This window comes from Pongo pygmaeus, chromosome 20 (assembly GCF_028885625.2).
Source record: "Pongo pygmaeus isolate AG05252 chromosome 20, NHGRI_mPonPyg2-v2.0_pri, whole genome shotgun sequence".
Classification (NCBI taxonomy): Eukaryota; Metazoa; Chordata; class Mammalia; order Primates; family Hominidae; genus Pongo; species Pongo pygmaeus.
Window position 1 is genome coordinate 40,106,490 of NC_072393.2, and position 18,355 is coordinate 40,124,844.

The following is an 18,355-nucleotide window of genomic DNA, read 5'->3' on the forward strand; positions in this document are numbered from 1 at the left end:
CCTGCATCGGGCTGAACAGGAGACCTGAATTTTCTACTCTACTCCAAGGATTCGCCGGCTCACAAACTGCTCTTCATATCTTCAGCAAGCTTTGTCTGTGCCCTGCCCCTCTGTCCCCCATTGGCTACCATACCCGCTCCCACCAAGCCTACGTCACCTCGCTGTCTCTGTGCCTCTCCCCGGCCCCCTTCCTGGCCCTTCTCCCACAGTTTCCGGTCTTTGCTCCTGGGTGTTCCGTCGACCCTAAGAGGCGGTGTCTGATCTGGCAGGTTCAATGCCTTTCTCTGGCGCTGTCTGCACCTCCAATATATTCAGTGACTCAGGAAGGATCCATCCTGCAGGGCGCAAATAGACTCTCCTGTTTGCCACCTGAGCAGAAAGGCACCTCTATGAGGTCTTTGCCACCCAGTCACCCTACCAGACCCAATCAGCACGTGGGAGACGTGGAGGAGAGGAGGACAGAGATGGAGAGGGACCAAAAGACTACATGGGGCCTTGAAGGATGTCATAAGAACGTTGCCTTTTACTGAGAGATGGGAACCATGGAGGGTTTCAAACTGCTGAGACCGGCATGATATGACTTAGGGTTTTTTTGTTTTGTTTTTTTTGTTTTTTTGAGACGGAGTCTCAGAGTCTCGCTCTGTCATCCAGGCTGGAGTGCAGCGGCGTGATCTCGGTTTCCTAGAACCTCCGTCTCCCGGGTTCAAGCCATTCTCCTGCCTCAGCCTCCCAAGTAGCTGGGATTACAGGCACTCACCACCACGCCTGGCTAATTTTTGTCTTTTTAGATGTTTCATCTCAGAGAAAGAGCTTCCATGTTCTCTATCTCTTGTAAACAGGTATTCTTCAAGAAAATTTACAATATAACATTCATACACAGAAGTGTACAAATCATCTGTCTATTCCTCAATATATTTTTGCAGAATGAACAAACCTATGTAATTTAGATCAAGAAGCAAAACACAGGCACCTCAGAATCAACCTCATGCTCACTCCTAGTCACTATGCCCCCTCCCAAATTTTTAACATTATAGATTAATTTTGCCTATTTAAAAACTTTATATAAATGGAACCCTACCATGTGTCCTGTTTGTGGCTGTGTCTTTTCATTCAACACTTTGTAAAATTCATCCACGTTGTTGCTTTTAGCAGCACTTAGTTCTTTTATATTGCTGTGTGATGTTCCATTGAACAAATATAATTTATCCATTCTATTATTGATGGATGTTTGAATGGACTTAGTTTTTGGCTATTAGAAATAATAATGCTGCTGTGGCTGGGTGTAGTGGCTCATGCCTGTAATCCTAGCAGTTTGGAAGACTGAGGAGGGAGGATTGCTTGAGACCAAGAGTTCAAGACCAACCTGGCCAACATAGTGAGACCCCCATCTCTATTTTTTTCAAAAAAAAAAAAAAGAAATAATGCTTCTGTGAACATTCATGTATATGTTTTCAACTACTTCTGAGGTAGGATGCAGGACTCGACTCCAGAGGCGGGACTTGGACACTGGAGCAAATTGAGGACTAGCTAAAACAGTGTCAGGGTGGAAGCAGCTTTCCATCAGACACACCCACCAGTGTGCTATGTCAGTTTACATTTGTCATGGCAACATGCAGGAATTACTGCTCCTTTCCATGGCAATGACCTAATGACCCAGAAGTTACTACCCTTTTCCTAGAAATTTCAGCATAAACCACCCCTTAATCTGCATGCAATTAAAAGTAGATATAAATATGACTGCAGAACTGCCCTGAGCTGCTGCCCTGTGCGCCCTGCTGATAGAGTAACCCTGCTCTGCAGGAGCAGTCACAGAGCTGTAACACTGCCTCTTCAATAGAGCTGTCTTCTTCCACCACCAGCTCACCCTTGAATTCTTTGCTGGGTGAAGCAAAGAACCCTCCCAAGCTAAGCCCCAATTTGGGGCTTGCCTGCCCAGCATCACTTCCAATATCATGGAAATTTTCAGTGATGCCTACTATGAGGTTTATTGCTTAACTTTTCACATTTAGCTCTGTAATTCTCCTGTTGATTTGTATGTCTTTTGTAGATTTATTTCGTTTCTACTGATGCTACTACAAATCCTCTGAAGGGATTTACCTTTGGATATAGAAGGCAGCTAGGATGGGAAAGCACACTTTATTCTGAGATTAATGTAAGTCAGAGCCATGCTTCACTCTTTTTGAAGGCTGGCTCTCTCCTGTTATCCTTATTTTTGGGTTATTGGCTTTCAGATGTTTTACATGAAAACCTGAGTATTTTTGGGGGGCCCTCTTCATTGGCAGGTCCTCACTCTGAATTTTTTTCTTACCAGCCCCTGAAATTGCTGAATTTTACCTCCAAAACTTGATTTGAAAAAAACGAAGCAAAGGTAGAAAGAATATCATTCTAAAATCATTGTTTTATGAACAGATTTTGCTACATAGATGAAATTGGCCATAATAATGGCAGAGAAGGCCAGATTTTCTTTATAACTGTTATAACAGCTTTTAAACATGAAAAAGGTTCATTTAGAAAACAATGTTAAGGTAGGGGCATGGCAGAGAATGGGAAGATGATCAGCCGGGAGGAGCAGTGCAAGAAGAGAGCAAAGACACAAGCACTCTTGTGTGCAGAAAAGGCATGGTGAACGTAGGGGTAAAAATCACTAGCTCTTCTCAGAGCAATTCCAACATTCTCTGAAGGAAAGTCCACGGACCATGAGAACCCCCCACCTTCTGGGACACATATATCTGGACTGTGGGACTTTGACCCATGTTGGATCAGCCAGATCCCCTCTCCCTGAAGCAGTTTGTCAGCACAGGAAGAGAACAGTTCAGCCCTTGGAGAGAGCGTCATTTATGGGTAGGATGCCCTGGCTTCCTATGGCTGGCAAATGTGAAAGTTGATTATATAAATTGAGCCATTCTTGTTATACCCAACTAAAACAGAATTGGAAGGCCAGGGGGAGAAAACACACTCAGGGCATGCCAAGAATGTAATTCTTTGCAAGCCTAGCTGCTGAAATTGCCTGCTGTAACCCAAAAATGGTTTTATGTAGTAGCTTCTGAAACAACCTGCTGGACTCTATGATTACTTTTACCCACTGCTATCACTTACCAATCAGAGCTTGCCAGCTCCCCAAAACTTTACTAGTGCCAGTGAGTTGTCTTTGCAAAACAAATTGTCTTTGCTCTTTTAATGAAATCTCTAACCTATTTGTTCTTCTAAAAGGCTGCCCAGTTGTATGCCCTGAATTGCAATTTTCACTTCCTGAATAAAACAGTTTATATTTAAAGATTTATCTCTGTATTTTGATTTCGACCCAAGGCCCTGATTTGGTCACTGCTGTGATCCAGTTTCACCTCTAGGTTCAGTCAATCCTCTCCAATTCTTCAGGGATTGTCCCAGGATAGGTTAGTTTTGACTGTCCTAGCTTTTCATATAAATAGGGACACGCAGTATGCATTCTTGTGCAAGGATTCTTTTCACTTAGCAGAATGTTGTAGTTTTTTACTTTTGTTGTCTGTCATCGGGGTTATTTTTTTTGATAGCTGAGTAATATGAATACTTCATAATTTTTTTTCTATTCTCATGTGGATTGTTATCAGGGATATTTCCATATTATGCTTATTATGAATAAGGCTTTTATGAATTTTGCCTACTATGCAAGGCCTTTTGTGTCATGCAAGCCTTTTTGTGTACATATGTTTTCATTTCTCTCGAGGAAATAATTCAGAATGGAAGCACTCAGTAAGAATAAGTGTATGTTTAGTTTTATAATAAGTTTTATTACATTTTTTCAATGTGGTTGTACCAGTTCATATTATCATTGCAATGAGAAATGTTCCATGTTTTCATTTCTCTCAAGGAAATAATTCAGAATGGAAGCACTGAGTAAGAATGAGTATATGTTTAGTTTTATAATAAGTTTTATGACATTTTTTCAGTGTGATTGTACCATTTCATATTATCATTACAATGAGAAGTGTTCCACATTTTTCATTTCTCTCGAGGAAATAATTCAGAATGGAAGTGCTGAGTAAGAATAAGTGTATGTTTACTTTTATAATAAGTTTTATGACATTTTCTCAATGTGATTTTACCATTTTGTATTATTACTGCAAGTGAGAAGTGTTCCAAGTGCTTTACATCCCTACAGGCATTCTGGTGGATGTGCAATGGCAACTTCTCTGATGATTAATAATATTGAACATTTTTGGTGGGCTTATTGAACATTTCTGAATCAACTTTTGGAAAGGGATTATTGTTCAAATGTTTTGTCCAGTTCTTTTAATTGGGTGGTTTGCCTTGTTGTTATTCTATCATTATGATTGTTAGGTTTTGAAGGGAAGGGGAGAGAGAGAGAGTTGGTGGCTCTACAGCAACACAGGTTTATTACCAGTACAATTTGCAGAGAGGGGACCAGCTTGGTGCCAGAGCTCACTGCTGCTTACAGCCTGGGGTAATTACAGGTCTGGGCAGGAGGGGTCTGGGCCGTATGGCTTGCTGCCCAGGAGGATGTTGATAAAGATGTTCCTTGGGCCTTTGCCCAGCAGGATGTGATAAGGAAGTCAGGTGGCTAGGCAGGATGTTTCTCACAGCGCAGGGCCCCATGGAATGTTTCACTCTGACCAGGGTCTGTAAAATGGCAGGGGCTTGCAAAATGGTGCAGCCTGGACTAACAATTATTATTAATCTTAAAGGGAGAAGGAGATTCAGCAAGAATGGTGAAAGGAGAATTATAATTTGGGCATCTCATTTCATGATCAATATCTCATGGAGGGGTTAAGTACAGGGGCAGTCAGGATTGGAGGGTCTGGCAGACAGGTCAGCTAAATCAGTGTCTGCTAAGGAGGCAGGAGCCAGGATCCACATGATGAAAGTGGCCACAGTCATGAAGTCTGAAATTTTCTCAGCAGAAAGGGAGAAAGAACAGGCAGGCTGAGTGGCCTTGCTGTCTGAAGCGGCCTCGGTTTTATCCTCCAACACCTTGGGGCTCCACTGGTGCTCATCTCTCTTCTTCAAGCCTAGGTCTTCAGCAGTGACTATACAGGAAACGTAGGGGGCAGAGGTAGCTCTCCTCCACCCAACAATAGTGGCAGTGGCAGCAGCAGGACTACTGGAATTTGGAGTTACAGAGCTTACAGCTGTCAGATGTGTTTGGAAAGTTCCTTATTGACAGAGAGTGTCTGGAAGCTTTTTCTCCCTGTGTCTTATCTGACTTTAGTGAGGCTGGCGACCTGGGTGAACGGCCTCCATCAACATCTTCCTTCGCCTACCTCTCCAGTAGCAGAGCGCAGATAAGACTGGACGGGACAGCCATGCTGAACCCACAGCAACCTCCAAAGAGGTCTGTATAAGCTGGCGATGTCACTGCCTTTGGCAAATGGGCTCCGAGAAGATGCTTGGGCTTTCTTACTCAAGGTGTCTTCTGGGTGTTTGGAACAGAGGCTTCCTTTCAGGGGTCCAGGACTGCACTGGAAGGAAGTGACCACAAGATGACACCGTTGATCTTCCAGACACTCCCGCTGTTATGAGGGTGAAGGGGGAGCCCTTCTCTAATCATCCTTCCTTTGCTACTTTTTCCCTCTGCCTTAGCTTTTCCTTTCCTGCACTTTCCTGGGGACTTCAACTCAGTCTTTCTGAGGCAAGGATGGAGGGGAGGACAGGATGGCCCAGCTTCGTAGAGGTCACTACCTGCTCAAACCCCAAACAGAAAGGAGTCATTTGCAGCCTGGAGGAGGACTCTACCATTCCAAGATACTCAGCTGAACACCCCAGCAGCGCTAGGCGACAGCAGTGGCTCCTGAGACCTCCACACCAGAGTTCCGCACACATTCAAGGTAAGAACCGCAGAGAGGAGCCCAGAGCCTGCTGAATCAGACACCGCCTCCTAGCAGTGATGTCCAACCGAAAAGGCGCGGGACTGCAGTAAACCTGGGCAAGCAAGGTCGAGGAGAGCTCTGTGCCGGGACCGCGAGGCGATCCAGACCAGATGGGGAACACTGGGGGCAGTGGCGGGGGGCGAGGGGCGCGTATGAAGCTGGTAGGAGAGGTTGCCCGTGAAGAGCAGCCTTTGCGCTGCACACCCTGTTCAGCCCGATGCAGTTGAGCCACCGTTAGAACGAGTGGAGAGAAAGGGTGCGCGAGGCCAGGGCTCGAAGAAATGCAGCAGAGGGCAAAGGGCGAAGTCCAACGGCCCAGCCCCAGCAGGGGACTCTCGAGCTTCGGGATTCCGCTCACCGGGTAGCGGCTGTTTAGACCCAGACCGGCCCCTGCGCGATATGAGCATTGCTAGGACTGCAGCTGTTGGGCACCAGCAGCCAGGTCTGCAGGCTCCGCGAAGCCTGGCCCGGACCGTAGCTTCTGCAAGCAGTCCAGGTGTATCCTGGGGTCACTGGAGGGCAGAGCCTGCTCAGAGCCAGAGTACAGAAGCAGCCCAGGTGTTCCCAGCACCAGGTTCACTGGAAGTGCCAGATGTGGGAGAGGGAGCTGGGGAGGGAAGAGGGCTATGCTGGTTCCCGAGCTGAATGATGTACCCAAGAGGCCAAGTAGCTGCAGCAGGTGCTAAGGTGAGGAGGAGACGCCATCATGGGGTGCAAATATGGAGTACAGAAGGCTGGACCCTCTTCCTTTTAGGCAGCTTCTGAAGACATCAGTTTCCCCTCTCCCCTCCTCAGGCCACCACCTCCTTCGTGCTCCTCTCTGATCACCTCTCCAAGTCCTGGTGTCAGGAGCCTTCTCTGTGGCCCCCCTGGAGAGACTTGAGCCTGGGGCGTGACCTGCTGGGCTGTGAAGGTTTCCGAGAAGAGAAACCTGTGGCCTGACCTGCCTGGATGCTGCACCCAACCTCATCTCTTCCTGGGAGGCAGGCTCTCTTCGCTTGTTTTTACAAATTTGGTAAAACAGCATTTAAGTCCTAGTCCCTGGTAGTGACCCTCCAGGATTTGACCCAGGCTGTCTGACTGTATTTATGGACACATCACGTATTACCATTTTTTATTGTCCTTAGTCCATGGCACACATATAATGAGCACTTACGTGGCCCACTAGGAAGTCTCTCCTTTTTGGTTCAACTCAGATCTTGGCCATTGGCCACAATGGGGCCTTGGTCTCCTCTGAAGATGACCTGGGACTGCTGTTCACAAGCAAATCCCCATTGGGCATTTCTATTCTCATTGAGCTTGCAGCAAACCATGAAGGTCCCTGTGGCCTATCTTCTCCCAAAGCCAAGGATGGGAGATGGTACATCAGGTGGGTACAGGATTCATGCTGATTTAAAAGCTTTATGGCAGGGCACAGTGGCTCCTGCCTATAATCTCAACACTTTGGGAGGCTGAGGCAGGAGAAATGCTTGAGACCAGGAGTATGCAACCAGCCTGAGCAACACAGTGAGACCCTGCCTCTACAAAAAAATTTTAAAATAAAATTAGCTGGGCATGGTGACATATGCCTATAGTCCCAGCTACTCAGGAGGCTGAGGTGGGAGGATCACTTGAGCCCAGGAGTATGAGGTTATAGTGATCTATGATCACACAACTGCACTACAGCCTGGGCAACAGAGCGAGACCCTGTCTTGTTTGTTTTGTTTTATTTTTGAGATGGAGTCTTACTCTGTCGCACAGGCTGGAGTGCAGTGCTACGATCATTGCAACCTCTGCCTCCTGGGTTCAAGCAATCGTCCTGCCTCAGCCTCCCAAGTAGCTGGGATTACAGGCACACACCAGCACACCCGGCTAATTTTTGTATTTTTAGTAGAGACGGGGTTTCACCATGTTGTCCAGGCTGGTCTTGAGCTCCTGACCTCAGGTGATCCACCCACCCCTGCCTCCCAAAATGCTGGGATTACAGGCGTGAGCCACTGCACCTGGGCCTGTCTCTTTTTTTAGAAAGACTTTTCAGGATCCTGGTCAATATTGACAATTTATCAATATTGACTTTTCCAGTACAGGAGCATGATATATGTCTCCATATATTTAGGTTTTTTAAGATTTAAGATGTTCTCTCAACAATATTTTGTAGCAAGGTCAACAAGCTAATTGGCCCCTGAACTATTTTTGTAAGGCCAGTGACTAAGTACAGTGTTAACATTTTTGGCCGGGTGCGGTGCCTCACGCCTGTAATCCCAGCACTTTGGGAGGCTGAGGCGGGTGGATCACCTGAGGTCAGGTGTTCAAGACCAGCCTGGCCAACGTGATGAAAGCCCATCTCTACTAGAAATAAAAAATATTAGCTGGGTGTGGTGGGGCAGGCGCCTGTAATTCCAGCTACTCGAGAGGCTGAGGCAGGAGAATTGCTTGAACTGGGAGGCAGAGGTTATAGTGAGCTGAGATCATGCCACTGCACTCCAGCCTGGGCAACAAGAGCGAAACTCTGTCTCAAAGAAAAAGAAAAAATTAAGGGTCTAAAAATATAAAAACGAGACTAAGTGGAAAAGACCATAAGCAACCTATAACACCATATTTACTATCTGGGTTTTTAAGAGAAAATTTGTAACCACTGTTTTGTAGTTTTCTGTGAGTCAAACTTGCACAGCTTTTGCTAATTTATTCCTATGTATTTTATGTGAGTTGTAAACACTACTGTAAATGGTATCGTTCCAATTTTAGTTTTCAATCATTCATCAATGGTATACAGAAAATACATTTTAAAAATACATATTGACTTGTATACTGAGACCTTGGTAAATTCACTTGTGACTTCTGGTAGCTTCTTTGTTTTCTATGAATCATGTTTATGTGAATAAAGCTACTTTAACTTCTGTTTTAATCTGCATGCCTTTTTCTTTCTCTTTCTTACTTTTACATTTGCAGAAACCAACAACTGTCAGCATTAACACCATCAGGCATTTCTCTTCTAATTTAGCCTTGCAGCCGACCACACGGCTAGCTGTGCGTGATCTCTCCCCAAGCGCAAGGACGTGAGATGCGGATCAGGTAGGTGCACGATCCATGCTGTCTTAAAAAAAAGTCTTATAAGGCCAATATGTCTTGTAGCAATTCCATACACCAGAGGTCCCCAACCCCCAGGCCACAGACCAGTACTGGCTGTGGCCTGTTAGGAACTGGATCGCACAGCAGGAGGTGAGTGGCAGGTGAGCGGGTATTACCGCCTAAGCTCCGCCTCCTGTCAGATCAGCGGCGGCATTAGATGCTCATAGGAGTGCGAACCCTATTGTGAACTGCACATGCGAGGGATCTAGGTTTGGCATTCCTTATGAGAATCTAATGCCTGAGAATAGCTTCATTCCAAAACCATCTCCCCGCTACCCATGGAAAAATTTTCTTCCACGAAACCAGTTTCTGGTGCCAAAAAGGTTGGGGACTGCTGCCATGGACCAGCTTTCTGGATTCTGGCTGAAATGGACAACTTACCAATATTAATTCTTCACTCCACCAGCTGATACACACACACACACACACACACACATTTGTACGTTTATTGGTATACGGTAGTTTACAGAAAAATAATTGTTTTATATATATTGATCTTGTATACTGGCACCTTGCTAAATTCACACCTTACTTTTTATAATTTTTTATAGATGGATTATAGGATTTTCTGCACACACAATCAGGATTTCTGTGCATTGAGTAATTTACCCTTTCCTTTTAAATCTGTATGATTTTAATTTTTCTTATCCTCTACATTTGCTACAACCTCCGATACAATATTGAATCCAAGAGAAGTCAATGGACTTCATTTTCTACTTCCTGATCTTGGGGGGAAAATATTCAGTATGCTGTTAACTGAAGTTCTTTTTCCTTCAATGAATGCATTATCACGTAAAAGAAATAAGGAAATTCTGTCCACTTCCTACTTTGCTGAAAGATTTTTTTGAACGGAATGTTAGCTTTTTTCAATTAGTTTGTTCACAACTATTTAGATGAATTGTATCGGCTGATTCTTTTCTAATAGCTTTTTTGAGAGATAATTCATGTACAATACAATCCATGTATTTGAAGTATAGAATTCAATGGCTATTAGTGTATTCACAGAAATGTGCAACCATCAACACAATTTTGTAAAATATTCATCACCCCAAAAAGAATCTTTGTACACCTTAGCCATCACCTTCTAATACCCCCACACCTCCCAGTTCTAGGCAAGCATTAATCGACTTTCTCTCTTTGAGTTTACCTACTCTGGACATTTCCTGTATGAAACCATAGACTATGTGGTTCTTTCTGGCTGGATTCATTCATGTATTATAATGGTTTTATATGGCATATACATAACACAAAATTTACCATTTTAACAATTTATGTACAATTCACTGGCATTTAGTACATTTATATTGTTGTATAACCATTGCCACTATTCACCTCCAGAACTTTTTCATGATCCTAAATTGAAACTCTGTACCTATTAAACAATAACTCCCCAGCACACATTCCCCACATCTCTGGTAACCACTATTCTGTTTCTATGAATTTGCCTATTCCAGGTATATCATATAAGTAGAATGATACATTTGTCCTTCTATGTCCAGATTATTTTACCTGGCATAGTTTTTTTCAGGTTTTATCCATATTGTAGCATGTATTAGAATTTCCTTTCTTTTAAGGCTGAATAATATGCCATTATATGTTTTGTTTCCCCATTTCTACATTGCTGGATACCTGGGTTGTTTCCAGCTTTTGGCTGTTGTGGATGATGCCACTATGAACATGGGGTACTACTGGGAAATAGAGTATAGAATGAACTTGACATTTATCCAACCACACAGACACATCTTAAAACCATTATGCTTATCAAGTACCCACACCCAAAACTGCATACTCTGATTCCGTGTATAACAAATTTTAGAAATAGCAAGATTAATATGAAATGTCAGCAAGTGGATAAATTGTTGTTTGTGGTTAGATATGTGGAGGAACTAACAACAAAGAAGCATAAGGAGATTTTTTAGAATGATGGAAATGGTCTGTACCTGAATTATGGTGGGGCCTTGAGTGTACATATTTGTTAAAACTTAGCGAACATAAAACAGATGCATTTTTTCATGTAAATTTTACCTCCAAAAGGTTCATCTGAAAAAAAAAAACATTTGATGCAGAGGCAGTCACAACATCATGCTAACGTCGTTGATTGTTTTATAGGCAACTGCTATTGCAGTAGATGAAATTGATGATAATTAGGGCAGAGATAGACTATGTGGTTCTTTGTGGCTGGACTCACTTATGTAACATAATGGTTTTATATTGTGTATAAACAACATAAAATTTACCATTTTAACAATTTTTAAATGTACAGTTCACTGGCAATAAGTACATTTATATTGATGTACAATTATTGCCACTCTCCATTTCCAAAACTTTTGTTCATAACTGCTATGGTAGTTTGTAATATATTTTAGACAATTCATTTAGAAAAGATTAATGCTAAGGAAGGGGTATGGTGGATAATAGGAAGGCAAGCAGTGGGGGTGCTGGGCAGGGGGTAAGGCAGGAAGAAAAAGCAGTAAGTAAGCTTAGATGCAGAGAAGTCTTGATAACATGCAGACCTTGTCAGAGCATCTGTTGCAATATACCCTGATGAGAAGTTCATGTGCAATGAAACTCCAACTCCTGGGACCCATGTGTGGGACACTGGGACCCTGACCCCGTCAGATCAGTCAGATCCCCTTTCTCCAGAGCAGATTGGTCAGCACAGGGAGACAACAGCTCAGATCTTCGCCCTGTGAGAAGATCACTTATGGGAGGGGCTGCCCTGACCCCCCACATCAGACTTCCCCATGCTGTAGTTTGGTTTGCTTGACCCCTCCAAATCTCATGTTGCAATGTGATCCCCAGTGTTAGAGGTGGAGCCTGATGGGAAGTGTTTGGGTCATGGGGTTGGAGCCCCCATGATGTCTTGGAGCTTTCCTCACAGTGATGAGTGAGTTCGCACTCTATTAAGCCCTGCAAGAGCTGATTGTTAAAAACAGCCTGGCACCTTCCTCCCCTCCTCTCTCATTTCTTCTCTTGCCAAGTGATCTTGCCACGTGCCAGCTCCTCTTCGCCAGCCTAAAGCCCTCACCAGAAGCAGATCCTGGCATCATCCTTCTTATACAACCTGCAGGACTGTGAGCCAAAGAAACCTCTTTTCTTTATAAATTACCCAGCCTCAGGTATTCTTTTATAGCAACACAAAAATGAACGAAGACATCCCTCTCTTCAATGCTGCAGGAATTGTTTTCATTACAGGTTTGGGCTGCTCTATAATTTCATATAAATGGGAGCATACATTATGTACTGTTCTCAAGCCTTAAGATGTCTTTCATTCAGCATCATGTTTCTGTGATCCATCCATGTTGTTGCCTGTTATCAGGAATTCATTCATTTTGATATCTGAGTATGAACGCACCATGGTTTGTTTTTGCTTTCTATATAAATGGACATCTGAGGTACTTCCAGGTTTTACATATTATGAATAAGGCTGCTGTGAACTTTTCTAGTGCAAGTGATTCTGTGTCCATGTGTTTTTATTTCTCTCAGGTTAATACTTAGGAATGAAATTGCTCAGTCAGACTAGATATATGTGTAGTTTTCTAAGAAACCGTATGAACTTTTTTCCAAAGTGGTTTTACAATTTTATATTCTCTCCAGAAATGAAGAAGAGTTCCAGGTACTCCATATGCCTGCCAACATTTGGATACCTGGGTTGGATACCTTTTAAACGTTATCCATTTCGGTGGCTGTGTAGTGGTGTATCGTTGTTTTAAATTTTCATTTCTCTAATGACAAATGATGTTGAATACTTTTACATGTGCTTGTTTTATGATGCTTCTTTATAGGAGAATTATTCAAATATTTTGCCCATTTATTATGTGGCTGGGTATTTTATAGTTGACCTATAGGAGTTCTTTATAGATTTTGCACACTTGTCCTTTGCTAGATATGTGTTTTGCCAATAATTTTCCCAGTTTATAGCTTATGGCTTGCCTATTTATTTTCTGAATTAAATACTTTTGGGGCAAAAGTTTTAAGTCTGTGGTTTTTCTGTTAATCTCGTTTATAGTTTCCAGATAATAAATTTTCTTTTGATGCAATCTCATTTCTCAGTATCTTATTTTATAATCTTTCTATTCTTAAAATCTCCTTTGTAGCCCAAGGAATTAATCAGGGTCTCTTACATTTTGTTCTAAGACGTTTATAATTTTTTGAAAATCTTGTTTTTTGAATCCATCTGGAATTTGCTTTCATAACTGTCTGAGGTGAAGATGTCAGCATTTCTCGCATACACACAGCCAATGGTCCTAGATCTCAACCGCATGTTTGAGGAGGAGAAAGAGGAGGAGGAGTCCATCATTCCTCTGTTTTCTCCCTTCTTATTTTTTTCGAGACAGGGTCTTGCTATCACCCAAGCTGGAGTGCAGTGGCACAGTCATGGCTCACTACAACTTCCACCTCCTGGGCTCAACTGATGCTCCTGTCTCAGCCTCCTGAGTAGCTGGAACTATAGGTGTGCATGCCACCACACCTGGCTAATTTTTGTATTTTTTTGTAGAGATGGAGTTTTGCCATGTTTCCCAGACTGGTCTTAAACTCCTGGGCTCAAGCAATCCACCCGCCTTGGCCTCCCAAAGTGCTGGGATTACAGGCATGAGCCACTGTGCCCAAACTTCTCTTCTTATTTTTGGATGCCATCTGTGTGATTTGTTTCCATAGTCCCTGTGATCAAGTATTCATTAATGAGAAAAAATTTCCCCCTCCCAGAACAGCAAATTCCTGGACCCTTTCTCTCTCACACACTCCCGTCATTCAATTCCACAACAATACTTTGATACATGTACACAATCCAAAGTGAATGTGCACAATCCACTTCTCATGCGCCCCACTGCTATTGTGTGTCCAAGCCATCATTACCCTCCACCTTAGGGGCTCAGCCTCCTAACTGGTCTCTCAGCCTCCATGCTCATCCAAGCAACCAAAATCACCCGCTTAAAACCTACGGCAGATCATGCTGTCCTATGCTTTAAGCCCTCCAGTCATTCACATCTCTGAGGATGTCATCACTTTATAATGACAACCTACAAGGTCCTCCCCATTTTGTGTGTCCCCATCCCTCTCTGCTCTCCTCGCCCCCACTCTCTCTCGTGCTGACCACAGCCCCATCAGCTTACTGACTGCCCCACGAGGATGCCAGGCATCCTCGCTTCGATCCTTTGCAGTGGCTACTTCTGCTATTTCCAGTGTTCTTCCTTCACGTGTCTGTGTGGGTCACTTGATGGCCCCCTTCTAGACCTTGCTCAAAACTCACCTTCCTAGTGAGGTTGTCCTGTCTTCCACGTGCACACTGAGACTTCTGCTTCTCCTTACTCCAAGTGTCAAATCTCCATAGGCAATTTTATTCTTCATAACATGTGTTACCAGCTAAATTGCCACATCATTTACATGTGATTACGATTGTTGTTTATTTTCTCCCCCCCACCGACTCGAATGTAAGCTCTGCTTACATTTTTGCTGTTACTTATAATAGGTCCCAGCTCATCCCAGACGCTCAATAAATATGGCAAATTGACAAATAAATGAGTCAACTGCCTTCTGAATACTACTGATTCATTCACAGGGTTTCACACTATTAAAAACCGAACACTATTGAAAGCTGAACTCACCCTACCAAAACAATGCATGTCCATTTGTCTAAGGCAAGTGGCTAGAGTCGCCCTGGTTGTGTGTGGCAGTTACTCATCTCACTTCCCTCTTCTGCTACTTCCTCTCCAGCCACTCTCAGCTCCTCTAGAATGGGAGCTCATTGTCTCATCTTTGCTTTGACCATGCAAAGAACCCCCGGAGCCCCTTTACCTCTGTTCTAGCACCCATTGGATTCTTCCTTCCAAGGAAGTAAAAGAATGTTTCTAAAATCTACATATCATCATTTCACTTCTTTGCTTTCACTCCTTTCGTGACTCTGCATACTTTCAGGATGACCGACAAGTGCCTATCACGATACATTAATTTGTCCGTTATCTGGCCCCTGCTGATCATTACAGCCGTACACTCCAGGCTTGACTTCATTCTCCAGCTGCACCTGACTACCTTCCTGGTGTCCCACAGGCTCACAGCCTCTCTGGCTTCCTTGACTTTTCACATAATATTTCCTCGATGTGAAAATAGCCCCGCTCTACCTAGAGGCTTCCTCCTGCTTCTTGAGGTGCAATTAAAGTTCCTTCTCTCCCGTATGTAATACTATGTCCTTCTTACCTGCTCTCCGATCCCTAGCACGAAGTCCTGTTTAAATTTTTGGTATGCTTCTGTCTCTCCTACTAGACTGTAAGTTCTTGTAGGTCAAGAAATGTCTTTGAACCCTATCTCACCAGTGACTAGCACAGTGTCTAGAGCAGGTTCATCACTAAGTAAATGTTTAATAAAATAATACATAAGAAGCTGGCAGAAATTCTTGGGTTTTCCCTCTTTCCTCCATCTGAAGGTGGTTTTCCTGGGTTATAAAATGCCTTAGAAATTATAGAATTTTCAACAATGAAGTCTAGTTTAGACTCAGCCTGACTCTATGATCAGCCATGGGTTGGGTGGAGTGGCAACTTTTGCAACTTGAGATTTTAGTGGTTTAAACAGGGACAAACTGTGTCTTTTCCCACATAGGCCCAATCCAGGTACTTACTTGAAAATAATTTATTTTTCTTTCTTTTTTTTCCTTTTTGAGAGGGAGTTTCACTCTTGTTGCCCAGACTGTAGTGCGGTGGTGCGATCTCGGCTCTCTGCAACCTCTGCCTCCCGGGTTCAAGCAATTCTCCTGCCTCAGACTCCTGAGTAGGTGGGATTACAGTCACCCACCACCACACCCAGCTAATTTTTTGTATTTTTAGTAGAGATGGGGTTTCACCATGTTGGCCAGGCTGGTCTCAAACTCCTGACCTCAGGTGATCCACCCTCCTTGGCCTCCCAAAGGCTGGGATTACAGGCATGAGCTACTGTGCCCGGCCTGAAAATAATTTTTTGTAAGACTTTTTAAAGGAGTATGATAACAACTTTTGAGTCATATATTTTATCCTAGACTTAAAATGTTTCAGTAATTACCCCGTGGCATGAACTCTTTCTTTCATTCTTCTTGCAGGCCCAAGAGGCTGGATGCCAAACCTATCCTCTCCATGTGAAGCACCAACTTGGGGGTGTCAACTAAAAATATGAGACCCGTAAACTTGGAAAGGAGGACTTTATTTCTTGAGAAGGGTTGCAGACTGCAGGCTGGGAAGTGGCACCTCCAGCTGAGACCACAAACAGGTACTTTGAGGGAGATAGGGTGGGATAGGAGTTTTATGCCAAACAGGTTGGCTAAACAGACATATTCAGCAGGTCACAGGGGGAACTATGAATGTTCATGAAGGGGGGTCATATGTGTGCTTGATAAGCAAACATATGTGTTACATACATCTCATGTTCACCTTCGAGTGGATATTTAACATTAAAATGCAGTAAAATTAGGCTCTGTATGTTAAAAGGTGAAACACAGGACACGAAGGCACTTTGTATACAGCCTCGGTGAACCAGCCAGAACCAGCCCATGGTTGGATACTTTGTAGCCTGGTCAGTTTGTCACCTTAAAACCACAAAAAGGACTGGGAGTCAGGCTGCAGCAGCAGGCAGTTGGTTGAAGTCAGAGGAGGGGTGTTCCATTCTTTGTTTTTCCAGGGCTTGTTTCTGTTTAATTTAGGAAACAGACAAACAAAAAACCTGGTAACAGTTAGTGAGGAAGGGGTATACGGAGGCGCAATTTCCCATCTCCTTATGGCCGGGAAACTTAGTTTTTAGTTTTTGGGGGGTCACCTTGGCCAAGAGAGGTCTGTTCAGTCGGTCAGAGGGCTCAGGGTTGTATTAGTTATTTGTTTGTTTATTTTTCTGAGATGGAGTCTTGCTCTGTCACCCAGGCTGGAGTGCAGTGGCACGATCTTGGCTCACTGCAACCTCCGCCTCCAGGGTTCAAGCAATTCTGCCTCAGCCTCCCAAGCAGCTGGGATTATAGGCACATGGTACCACGCCTGGCTAATTTTTGTATTTTTGTAGAGATGGGGTTTCACCATGTTGGCCAGACTGGTCTTGAACTCCTGACCTCAGGTGATCCACCCCACCTCGGCCTCCCAAAGTGCTGGGATTACAAGCGTGAGCCACCTCAACCGGCCTCAGGGCTTTATTTGTATTTCATGGTGGAATGCCTGGCCCCAATCTAATTTTTTAAAAAAGACACAGAAAAGATATTCAAACATTTTTAAAAGACGAAAACAGTAAAGTGTGGTTTCCTGTCACACAGCAGGGAGGATCTGACCTTCAGGGAGGTCAGATGGTGTAGGGGAAGCACAGAGGGAGGTGGCAAGGGCATGTCCTGTTCTCTCTTTCTCTGGACCTCGCCTCCTCCTGGGCTGATATCCTCACACTCTCATCAGAGACGTCAGAAGTCAGCACAAACAGTCCTAGAGTGTGCTACTTCCATATCACATTAGCTGAGCCACAGAAAATTTTGAAATGTCAAGTCTGGCTCAACCTGTCACCATTCATAGAAGGCATCCTTCCTTCTAGAATGGCCTAAAAGTGAAGACCTCAGAGCAGAGACTCATTAACATGAAGGAGGCTTTAGATATTTAATCCGGAAAAGCAAGTGAAAGGACCATGGAGACAAATAGGTTGAAAGAAAAGGAACAGCTTGCCTGCAGCGGGGTGGGAGTTGCCAGAGGTGCTACCAGTCCCAAGACTAGAAGGAAACTGTCCCAGAGCTTGGGTCTTCCAGGCTTACAGACAAAACCAGAGTGGAGCACAGTTGGTACTTACAAGTCTCTCTTTCCTCCCCACAGTGGACTTTCTCAAACTGGGGTATTGACCTCTGATGAACCGCCATCCAAACCCGTGCCTTTCAACATAAAAAGAAGCCCTTCGAGGTGCTCAGCTTAAGCTTGCTAGAGGAGGAGGAAGAGCAGGTTGAGTCTGACATAATTAGAATGGGTTGAGCCTTTCCAGCAGAGTAAGGTTCTTTCATGGTGGACAGTGGCCACCCACTGCCATTTCTACAAGAAGATTTTGCTTCTTAGGCACTGAGTTCCTGGTTCTTTCACTAGAGAAAAATGAATAGGTTGGCAATCCAGTACTTCCATCTTCTGTGAAGACCTGGGCAGGTGATGGGGGCTTGGGGGCGGGGGCAGGGTCAAAAACAAGGCTGCCATTTGCTGTGCCCACCACAGAGGGACATTTACTCTACCTGAAGCACAAGTATTTTCTCAGTGATGTTGGCTCCTACAAAGTCAAAAGGGGTAGGCTCCCTGGCTTATGCTCCAGGAGTTTGGACTGAAAGGGAGACTAAAAGTGTCTTCCTCTAAGTTTATGATGTTGCCCTCCTCTGACTACAACAGATGTGCTCTGGCCATAAGCGTCCCAGGTTCTCTGAA

At 44.0% G+C, this 18,355-nt stretch overlaps 1 long non-coding RNA gene across 1 annotated transcript; it reads left to right on the plus strand.

The window, feature by feature from the left end:
• The first annotated feature begins 5,744 nt into the window (after positions 1–5,744).
• LOC134738841 (uncharacterized) lies at positions 5,745–18,000 on the plus strand. Its single transcript, XR_010124984.1, has 5 exons — positions 5,745–5,822; positions 6,660–6,879; positions 8,793–8,915; positions 16,039–16,205; positions 17,768–18,000. It is a non-coding gene; the product is annotated as an uncharacterized LOC134738841 (long non-coding RNA).
• The last annotated feature ends 355 nt before the right edge of the window (positions 18,001–18,355 follow it).